A 12,316-nucleotide genomic window follows, 5' to 3' on the forward strand; every position below is an offset into this window, starting at 1 on the left:
CGGCCTCCATTTCTGACATCCACTTAACTTTATTCTTCGCGTTTGCTGTCGTCGCCATGGTTACCTCTGCAGTGCAGAGTCAGCTTGCTTCCTGATTGGCTATTTTTTGCTTTCCGCGTGACAATCCACAGAGTCCGTCCTCGGTGTTCTCCCCACACATTTGTGGCCCCGGAGAAACGCTGCTCTGTTGGTGTTTCATTAAATCCACCTCCCCATCGCTCTTAACACACCTAACACCTTGGGAGAATCTGGCAAGATCATCCTTGACCTCAGGTCACGTGACTGCCCAGTTTTCCCCTGGCGAAAAAAAAAACATGGCGGACATCCCTTCTATTTTCAGCGGAAAATGCAATATTTTAAGATAGTTTGAGGCTTAAGTGTCATTTTGATAACCTTTCTGGCGACAAATGTGCATTGTATCTTCATAATCTTCGTTCGGTTTATGTTTGTGATCTTTAGTTTGTTCGTTTCTACGAAGATTCTTTCAGGTCTCGCTAGGAAAACGTTGGACTGTTACGTTTTCTACTGTTGCTATGGTGGTTGCTATGGACGCTATCGACAATGAACCGGAAGGAAGTGGACGTTCGGTTCGCGGCTCTTAAAACGGGTTACATCAGACCCTAGACATCAAACTAAGCTCCTATGCAATAAATAATGATTTCTGTTACATTTTTATGGATGTTTTTCATTACAACCAAATTTAATAAAAAGATTGGAACAGATCGATGCACATTAGCAACATTATAAACTATAACATGTAACAATACATAAAGACAATACTGTACAGTTTGTGTGATTTATATGATTTTATTTAACAAAATAATCCTGACGGATTAGATTAATACCAGAAAATACAATCAATGAAGTAAACGGCCGGCGATAAGAACTACAAACGGGCGCATGACACTGACATCAAATAATGACGTATTGATAATCGTCACTTGTGAGCGACCTCTTTATTAGATCTTTCAGGGGGTATTTACTGATGTTTTTTAAGGTTGGTTCCAGGAATCTAAGCAAAAACCCATTCAAAAAGCCCATTATGCTATGGTCTGCCAGTGTACTGCTGACATGCGCAATTGTGCAGTTACGCCCACTGTCGGTTTAAAGGCCGAGGGCGCGTTCACTATCGATTGAACGCCCCCCCGCCCCCCCTCCCCTCCTCTCCGTAGACTCAAATTTTAAATCCCTTTTTCATACACTTATGTTTGACCTCGAACCCCCAAATTTTCACCAGTTGTTCGTGAGATTGGGAACAAAAATCAACTTCATAGGTCTCTTCAAAGAGATTTTGTGAGCCCACAAGTCACTTAAGGCCCCACTCTCAATCTGCCAAAGCTTTCACAATTTAAACACTTTTGATATCAAAATATTCCAAAAGGTTGTTAAAAAGTGTGAAAATGTTCCAAAAGACAGAGGGTCATTCTCCACTATATGCTGTATGCTTTGTGAACAAGACTGATGTTAAAACTCCTTTTAAAGGTGCTTAAAAGAGCTAATTTAGCAGAGACATGAAGCCTTTTGACCTGTTCAACCCTGTTGCTCTATGAAAGACATTAAACTGAATATTAAAACAATGACTGATGACAAATTAGATTAACTCTTCTATAAGGAAAGAAGGATAAAAAAAAGTACTAGGATGAATTAATATGGACAAGAGCTTAAGAGATTTTTACTTTTAGCCATAATTCTAACCCAAGCACTTAAGGCTGTCCTCCAAGCATATAGTTACCCAGATTTTATGATATACTTACACCAACACAAACAAACAAACAAACAAACAAACAAAAAAATAAAAACATTTTATGTACTGGGCTTTGAAAGTACTCTATGAAAGTATGACTGCAAGACCCCTTGCCTAAGAAGTAACATATATTTAATTGAGGGTACACAGGGGAGTTTAGTTGGATGGTTAACACATTTATGTTATCAGATATTTCAAAAATAATTGATACATTTGTTAAAATGTATTTTAACCATATATAGCAGCTCCCCCTGTTGTTTTGGTGAGCTGACTACCCTCACATGATACTTTGTTCTAAGACCTCTCTAAAACAGTTATTCCCATGTCTGTAGCCCCTTTTGTTGCTGAGGTATAAGCCTTCAAACATGCCCTTGGGTCAAGGTTCAAAGGGCATTATTTCAAAACAGGGGTCATGTTGAAACCTCATCTTCACATATGTTACTCTCCATGATGAGACCTTTCCAATGATGTATGTCGTTCAGCTCTAAGCCAAAAACTTCTCATTTCATAGGTAAGGGAAACACTGAGATTTGTCTAAAAGACTACAATTCCTCAGAGTCAAGTCATACAGCTTGATACTGAATGGCGCCATAATTGTTGTCTTTTCCGTTTCCAAAAAAGATTGTAACTAGGATTATAAAAGGCTTACAAAAGATATATTCAAAAGATAGTATTAATCTTGCAGGATTATTTTGTTAAATAAAATCATATAAATCACACATGAACTGTACAGTATCTTTATGTATCAAGGATTGTTACATGTTACAGTTTATAATGTTGCTAATGTGCATCGATCTGTTCCAATCTTTTTATTAAATTTGGTTGTAATGAAAGACATCCATAAAAATGTAACAGAAATCATTATTTATTGCATAGGAGCTTAGTTTGATGTCTAGGGTCTGATGTAACCATAGGATGTAACCCGTTTTAAGAGCCGCGAACCGAACGTCCACTTCCTTCCGGTTCGTTGTTGATAGCGTCCATAGCTATCACCATAGCAACAGTAGAAAACTTAACAGTCCAACGTTTTTTCTGGCGAGACCTGAAAGACTGAATAAACGATATGATTCGCAATGGATTGTGGGATGGGTAGTTCCTTGACTCCGGACGAAAATGATGTACACAGTCTTGAACCTATACCTTTGTTTCCGTTTTTAACGCCGGAAACAAAGTTTGGTCCCAGACGCCAATCTCTTGATATAAGGATTTTGTGAAAAATCAATGCAGGATTTGAATGGGAAAATTTAATTCTGGAACCAGAGCGGCCGAAAAAAGAGCCGTGAACCGAACGTCCACTTCCTTCCGGTTCGTTGTTGATAGCGTCCATAGCTACCACCATAGCAACAGTAGAAAACTTAACAGTCCAACGTTTTCCTAGCAAGACGTGAAAGAGTCTTCGTAGAAACAAACAAACTAAAGATCATAAACATAAACAGAACGAAGATTATGAAGATACAATGTACATTTGTCGCCAGAAAGGTTATCAAAACAACACTTAAGCCTCAAACTATCTTAAAATATTGCTTTTTTCGCCGGAAATAGAAGGGATGTCCGCCATGTTTTTTTTTTCGCCAGGGGAAAACTGGGCAGTCACGTGACCTGAGGTATGCCTATACAAAAGAATAGACAAAAGGAAACGTAGGCATGTCACAATTTTAGAGCGCATATTGTGAAACTACTACGTTTTGAGCTGTGGACCAACGTAGGTATTACACATTTTGACATGAGACTGGGTTGTCCTTGGAACCATCTGATAATCAGGCCTTTGCTGACTTTGGTCAGAAGGGGGGAATCTGGACCGAAGTCGGCCTTTCAGGAAGTGTGTGTTTTCTTCCATCAGACTCAAAGTTTTAATGTAGACGATAACTTCTCTTCCTGCTTTGCTGAGTTAACCTATCCGTCTTTTTAGGCTCGTACAGGTCACCTACTTTCAGAAATAGACACAGATGCAGGGTATCATCAAAGTGAATATGTCTTTGAATTGCATTTCTCATCTGTACCAAGAGGGAGGCCCAGTTAATCCTGGCTGGTCCCAGGCGGCCCCTTCTGTCTGACGAGTAGGACTTTCTTAAATCTGGCCTCATATTTAAATACGCCAAGACTCTGGACGAACAGACTTAAAAAAGCATTCATCCCTGCTGCTCATGGTTGTGTACTTTTATATTTGTTTATTGCTGTTTTTTTTGCATGTGTTTACTTCCAGCTGTAGAACAAATTGCCCCTCGGGGAAAAACAATACCTCCTTGATCCTTGAAAACACACATGTTGTGTATTTTCAGTCAGTGAACATGTGGACTGAGTGTCTGTGTGAAACCTTCAATGAGTTTATTCTAAGCTGCTGTTTCTGTAGTCAAAGCAACACGGGCTGCACTTCTCCTTGTCATTTCTCAAGTTTCATATGAGGCTTAATACGCATGTCTTTGATTCTACAATTAAACAATGTCATTGTTGGAGTCGCTGGTTTTCTACAATCTTTTAAAAATCCATGTGGAAGCTGAGAAAAGTTTGTTTTTCAGTCCTCTTGGCCTGAAGTGTCTGTCTGGGTCTGTTTTTTTTCTTCTGGATCTTATTTAAATCTTTTGGTAATGATGATGATGCCAGCAGGAGCCTTCATTCTTTTTGTAAATGGACACTGTGGTGCTGACGGGCCGCGACGCCCACAGTGTGTGTAAATTAGCAGTTACAATACAACATCATGACAATAAAGATGGAATGATTAGCGTTCTTTTTTAAAGGTTTATTTTGGGGCTTTTTATTTCTTGATTTCTAGAGAGGACTCTGGATAGAGTCAGAGATCGGGGAGAGAGAGAGAGAGCGGGGAATGACATGCAGGAAAGGAGACAATGGTCGGATACAAACAGGCCATCTGCTTGGCGGACTACAGCCCCTGTACATGGGGCGCACACACTAACCACCAGATTATCGGCGCCCTAGTCTTTGGGAGTTTCAAAAAAACTTAATTGACAATCGTTGATGAACCTGATTTAACTTGTACAGTGTGAGCTCTACAGGGTGAGCTCATGATTCATAAGATTTTTTTTGACATGTGTGAAAGGAGCCACAGGCGGGATTTGAACCTCGGCCGCCCGCTTGGACGACCAAGGCCTCCATACATGGGGCGTGCCCACTAACCACTGCCCCACCAGTGCCCCTGAGTTATAAGATTTGATTGTGTGTTGTGAACGATGACATTCATACAGTGCATGCCTGACCATAGAAAATCACCCTGAGACATCATCAGAGTTCATAGCGATAAGCAATCCTGTATTGCTGCACTTCAGGATCTAACCACTCATGAAGGCATTGAATGCATTGCTCAATGCACTTTCCTCAGTCACATGTGGCCCCGCAGGAACCGTGCTATTTAACCTCCAAAAATGTGCAGAGCCCAGAGTAGCCGAGGTCTTTCATTTTATGACATTCATGTGTGTGTGGAGTCAGCAGGGAGTCAACCGGCTCACTTTGAGAGGCATAATGAAATGTTTTACCATTTAAACACTTACTATACTTGTCAGAAAGCTAAACGTTAAACTCGAGAGGGCAGCTATGAGATGAAAAGAAATCACACGGCTGCACAGAGCACACACCGCAAGCACAAACATCAATCAACTACAGCTCACTTGATGTAGAGAAGCTGATGTAGAGGGGGTCGGATAACTTTTGGGTTCTCGTCTGAGGGACTGATGGTTTGTTAGTTTTCACACATCAAAAGATGAAAAAGCACCTGCAGTGACACCACTAATTTTTCAAATGGTTAAGGATGTAACTCTAGGTATTTAAATTGGAAGCATGTGGACTTGTAGCCACTTTACTTCTACTGAGGACAAGCCCAACAGATCAGGTGTTGCGGAAAAACTCTGGATCATTGCTCATTCCAAGTCAGAAAACAGTTTCAGGGTAACTCAACCCCAGAGTCTATGTGACGCACACTGGTTAGCATGTTGAGCTAATTTATTTAGTAATGAACGATGATAGGAGAAGCACCAATGAAACTTTTGCGACAGAAATGTGGCTTGAAGTCGAAGACTCCTCAAGTGTCTCTAGTCTGTCTACAAACCCTCAAATGATGAGAAAAGTCCATCCTCTCTGTCTTTTGCCTGCTCCACTTTTCAGAGAATTTGTGCTCAAACAGTTTGGAGATTGTTTGGATATTTTCCATTCATGACATCACAAAGGGCAGTAGCCCCTCCCCCAGGTGGGTGACACTCCCACAGCTAGGTGTTTGTTCTGCCCTCTGAGTCTGCCTTCTCACCGTAAACAATAGGACATGGAGCGAGAAAGCCCGAGTCACCCAAGCCCTTCCAGAGAGGGGGCGTGGTCAGACACAGCTCATTTACATATTTAAAGGTACAGACACAGAAACAGCCTGTTCTGAGCAGGGCTGAAATAGAGGGGTTTATAGGCATGATCAAATACAGGATCAGAGTGGATTTAGAACAAGAAACTTCACACACATGTTTTGGGGAGCTCTGAGACTTGTTTAAACTGATTGAAGAGGAGGAGAATATGTAACCTTTAAACAAAATAGACAGATGCATGTCCATGACTTATCATCAGTGACTAAATAGCAAAAGTACGTAGGGATTTAGCCCCCAAATGATCTACAATGTGTTGACGTGTTGCAAATTCAAATGGATTTTATTGCCGTTGTTTACTGACAAACACAAAATAAACCATTATTCTGTCTGAGGGGGAATTTCAAAATAATTTCCATTTAAAACATGAAAACCTTTGAGTGCTTTGACGTAAGACCTCTAAGTAAGATCAGGTGCAACTAAAAACCTTCAGGTTAAATTATCTGTTTAACAGATGTCTTCTCTTGTTTCTTTTTAATCTAACCGTATATAGCTCACGTAAATCTATTTTTCCTGAATTCCAGGTTGTAACACTACAGGATTAAGAGCTCAAATATTACAAATCCTTTACTCTGAAAGGGTACCAGAGGGGATTCGTAAAAAGTGCATCCTCATAAAGAGGACTTATGTTGGTTGATGACGAAATGCCGGTATGGGAGATCATTATAAGTAGACGTGTGGTGTTTGACCCTGTTTATCATCTCTGGGTTAATCCTTTTTCCACTGCATTCTGCTAATGAAGATGTTTATCACTGATGGATAAACCCATTTTTTTTGTACTTGAACTCCTCAAACGATCCCGTCCTTCACGACTCCCAGGGATGAAGCAACACACAATGTTTCAAATTAAACAGTTAAGATTTTAAATCAGTTTTACTACCTTGTATATTTCCCAGGCAGAAGCAACAGATGAGTCACTTTATCTTCCATTTTATCCAGCGCTGGACTGGGAACAAAGTTTAGCACTGGAATTTTTCACCACTAACCGACCCCGGTCAAACTTGTCCCAACACGACACAACTTAACATCGTCCATGTGTCTAAGCTGGTGATTTGCAATTCAATAAATAAATACCATACTGACCGCAAAGTGCCACGGCCTAGCGGGAAAACCTGATATGCCAGATTGCCAGTCCAGTTCAGCTCTCTGAAGATTGCTCAGGCCAATCTGAAATAACACCATCTGGCCTACGAAGGATTGTTGGCCCAAAATGGCAACGATGAACATTCTGTGTGTCAGAACTCACACGAAGGAGTTATGAATTAGAAAGCACCATGATTAAACACCATTAAGCGCAAGCGGTGGACAAAATTGTGCTTTGCTCGAGCTGCAATCACCTGTGTCCTGCATTGTTGTGTTAGCATGCTCTTTAGTTAGCTCGTAGCTTCACATTGCATGTACATTTACACAGAATGAGCGTGATGTAAAAACTCTTACTAACATCCAAATAATCAGTGAGTATGTTCTTCTTCTTCTCTCTAGGCCTTGACTAAAACAGCTTTTATACACAAGGGGAGGAGCCGGCCGTCCCGTCCATGTAAAACACGACGCTCACAACAACACAGCCAGCGGGACTCGAGCTTCTCCCTCATTGTAGAGAGTCATGACTCAGAGACACATTTACACAGGATAGACTGGATTTCTGCTTTATTTATAATGTTGCACATTCTTCCTTTAATGGCATCTTACAGTATGTGTTAGCATCAAGCTAACAAACTTAGATATACATTCTGATACATCTGTGAGAAATTGTGCCCAGCCTGGAGAACAATGCACCAGCTGCCACTGTCTTTGACATTTTAAATAGGTTGCTCTTGGTGCAAGATAAATTCCCATTGGGGTAATGAAAGTTTAATTCAAATATAATCAACTATAGAGCTTTTTTCTTACCTTTTCAGGTGTACAGATCTGTTATAAGCAGTAGGAGCCAATACCTATCCTTCCATTCTGGATACACACAAACTATGTTACGTTAGCATCTCTGGAAAATCAGTACACATGCTTTTCATTAACAGGAAATATCTGTCATTCTGTACAATCTTCTCAGATGAGCGCCTGCAAAGTCAGTTTGACGATTTGTTAAAAGTGATGTAGTCACATTTCTTTGTTTCTAGTTATATGCAGTTCTTGGAAATCGTATGATACCATTTGCCCAATTGATGGTCTCTGTGTGATATACGTATATTTTGGGGTTTTTAAATGATTAGTTACAGAAGTCATTAAAGTATCTGTGATGGATTAGACCTCCTCGCATCTTCTGCGTAAATGTTTTGGAAATGTGGCAAATACATGAATTTGTATTCCATTGGATGTTTTTTTTTCAGCAAGTATGTATTATAAGAAGCCAAATGCGTAAATTCTTCCCTTAAACCTCACCAGAACAACTGTTTGAAAATGTTTGTGGTCATTAAATTGTGAGATTTAGAGCTATGGATTTATGGTTTTCTTTTTGGCAGGATTCTGGGGACATTTTGTCCTCTAACAAAGCTGTCCTACATTGTGTGTGTCCTGGTTAAGGTTCCCCTGGATCTCCATGTGGTTGTACTTTTATAGGCTTTAACTCCCACACACACCAATGTGCTTCTCATTTTCACTTTACCATCCACTGGAGTGTCAGTGTTTGGTGGTTGAAATGTGTCAGCTATTAGACATAATAAGGTGGAATTAGAAGCCCTCGAAACACCAAACCTTTGCGCTTCTGTGAAAATGACAATGATTTGTTCAATCAATTAGTGACTGTAAACAACGAGTTTCATATGGATGTTGATATCTCACATTTCACTCTGGAGATCAAACGTCCCACAGGAAACTATAATTAGATTTTTAGAAGAGGAAGAAGAGGAAGAAGAAAAGAACAAGAATGTATAATACCCAAAAACACAAATTTATTGGCTGTGATAATGATTTAAAACCTCAACTTTATGAAGTTCAATTGTGGTTGGAAGATGTTAACTGCAGGCAATTTCGGTTTGGAAGTCTATTCTCAGCTTTGTCTTGAGTTGCTTATAAGAATACATTTCAGCTAAATGGGACTCGGGTGTGCAACAGCAACATAGATGATAAATGGACTTGAGTTTACGAAGCAGCGGGAGCAACTTGGGGTTAAGTGTCTTGCCCGAGAACACACCAGACATGTAGCTGCAGGTGCTGGGACTTGAACCCCCGACCTTCCGGCTCCGATACAACCAACTCTACCAGCTGAGCCACAGCCATTCAAAACAGACTCATGATGAAAGCATTATAAGCCACAAATGTGGGGGCGCTGGTGGTGCAGTGGTTAATGCGCGCGCCCCATGCATGGAGGCCACAGTCCTCCAAGCGGGCAGCCCAGGTTCAAATCCAACCTGTGGCTCCTTTCCCGCATGTCATTCCCTGCTCTCTCTCCCTGATTTCCAACTCTACCCACTGCCCTATCTCTCCATTAAAGCCACAAAAAAGCCCAAAAATCAATCTCAAAAAAGTGGTTTGGCTAAGCTAACTGAACTCTCAGGCGGATTCTCCTGATTTATGAAACACCTGTTCTATGATATGTTGAAAATTATCAAAAATAATAATAACAGAATACTTTGAACAGCAATTCAGACTGGGAGAAAATACGTGCAGTATCCAATTGGCAGCTGTTGTGTCAAACCATATGGTCATTGGTTATAATTCTTACTTGGAAGTTGAATGAAAAACATCTGCAAAAATTTAATTTTCTGTAGCCTTGGGTCATTTAATCTTAACTTTAGAAGCATCCACCCATGATATTTTTCTGAGATTCTGTGTGAAAAATGTATTTTTCTTATTTAAAGCTTAAATTAAATTTGTCTGTCATTTCTTTTTCTTCAGCCAGAGGAAACGTGAAAACGATGATGCCGCAGATGAAAGTTATTTTCTAACCTCTTTTATTCCTGCCCTGAGCTATTGAGCTCTGATAATAAATACTTGAACCATGTGGTGTTCACCACCTTTTTACTATTGCCAGTCAAGTCCCACTTTAAACTTTGAAGGTTTCTCATGCTACGAACGAGTTGTCAATCACATACATCTCAATGAACTTTGAACGCTGTTCATGAACTCATATTGATCCAATTATCTGTTCAGTAAATGTCTCCACCAGCTCCACGGTATTTAAGTTTAGAGACCACAACCGATCAGTCAATACAAGGGTTAACAAAGAGGGTCTCAAGTGTGGAAAACTTCAAGGTCAAATTCACTTTGAAAGATTTTTCCTATACCTGATTTAACATCCTGAAATTAAGAACTAAGCTTAAATCAATGTGAAAAGAACAAAAGCATATGTAATCAATTTCTGTGTACAAAACAGACTCAGAAATTCTCTATTATTTAAAGCTACAATAATTAAGATGTGTAGTGAGTGAGATGATAAAGTGACCTTACTATATGATCAGACATTAAGGAAACATGCTATGTTGAAGTTCTGGCTTCTCTGACAACAATGCAGCAGCCAGTATGTCCTCCTTCTAACTTTAGATTCTGGTCCTGAATGCTCTGGATTTCTTTGGACCAGAGAAGGAAGGTGGTTTTAAGACCCCCCCCCCCCCCCCCCCCCACACGGCCGTTTTGGACACCCCTCGGTTTGCCAGATATGAGAGCAGTTATCAGGTCAACAGGTGTTGCAGCGATGGAAGCGGGCAAGACAACTGGTTCAGATAGAAGTGATTGTACCCGACCTAAAAAGACTCTGCATGTTTCTAATAAGCTCCACGAGCAGAAACGTGCTCAAACTAGGATCAATATTGGAGATGCTTTTGAAAAATAGAGAGAGGTTAGAACACAGAAAGGTTTACAGACCGATGCAGAGCTGGCTAAACACTGAAGCTTCAGTGTCCACCACATGGCAACCTGCGTGAGCATTGACTCTAGAGAGGAGGGGGCGGGGGGAGACAGAAATCTACAATGTTTCGAATTTTGTTTATTCTGCAGTACCCACTTTGAACACTAGGTGTCAGAGTTAGTGTTAAAACACTGAATTTTGAACAATAATGGCATTTATATGAATTTCTTGTCATACTCAGAGCGCTCAGGTTTTACTTTTCAACTCCATTCAAATTTAAATTATACTTTTTTTTTTTAACTGTTGAGTGTCAGATAAAATGTCAAACCAAATGATGTGGCAATTAGCTCCCAGCCAGTTATTTATCATCAGCTAACCACCTCCACCACCAGTGTCTGGACATCTTCAATACCTCTGTGTCCCTGTAGAGTTCAAGCGCCAAAGAGTCTCTGACAATCATCCAACATCACATAGTAAAATAAACATTTATCTCTGAATAATTTAATTGTCTCAGCTGATTGGAGTGACAATGATAAAGGTCAAATTAGTATAAAGCACAAAATGGTCTTGGGCACTGTTTTTGGAAGACTTGTGGTCATGGTTGAAAGAAACCTGCCTTTATTCTGAGAGACAGGATTCAGATTTGCAAAGCCACTGGAGAACTTTGTCAGGTTAACATGTAGAGGTCGCTTTAGGCCATATAGATTGCATTGCTCTTCTCCATGTGAGCTTTGTTCAGTCTGAAATAGTTCAGAGTGACTGACAGTAAGTGCAGTGATTTTGAGAGACATAAAGTCTGTAATGACATGCTTTGTACGATGACATGTAAATTGTCCAATAGCTTGACAGTTTATTTACTTCAAAAAGATTTCTTCCAGATCTCGCCGCAAACCCATGGCCAGATGCATAAACAATGGAGATTTTAGACTAAGACTACAAAAAAACAAAAATATCTTAGTTTGTTGTTGTTGTTGTGTGTGACTGTATCAGACGTCCTAAAAATGTAACATATTAGATTTCGTCTTGTCTCCCTCCCCCCAATTTCTACAGTGTTGCATCCCACTCTACTATGAAAAGACTCTTTAGGTTGCACTTGAGAAGCATGACTTGTGCGGCCAATATAATCACTATCTTAAGAGTTCCTGATGGTGGAGCCATAACTGTAATGCCCCCTAGAGACTATAATTAGATTTTCCGAGGAAGTTTTTCCACGGTGTGCAGAGCCAAGCCCAACAACTACATTATTCTATTGTTGGTATTTCACTAACACCCTATCATTCTTGACTGGAGCCTCTGTGGGCAAGAGCAACATATGCTGAGTTCTGCAGAGCCTCCATAGGCTGTTTCTCTGTAAGGATGGTCAAAAGATGAATAGGTACCACGAGCAGGCCTGCTTTCTCAGAGCGTTATGTTCTAGATGGGAAATCCGACAATATG

This window comes from Labrus mixtus, chromosome 7 (genome assembly GCF_963584025.1).
Source record: "Labrus mixtus chromosome 7, fLabMix1.1, whole genome shotgun sequence".
NCBI classification, from domain to species: Eukaryota; Metazoa; Chordata; class Actinopteri; order Labriformes; family Labridae; genus Labrus; species Labrus mixtus.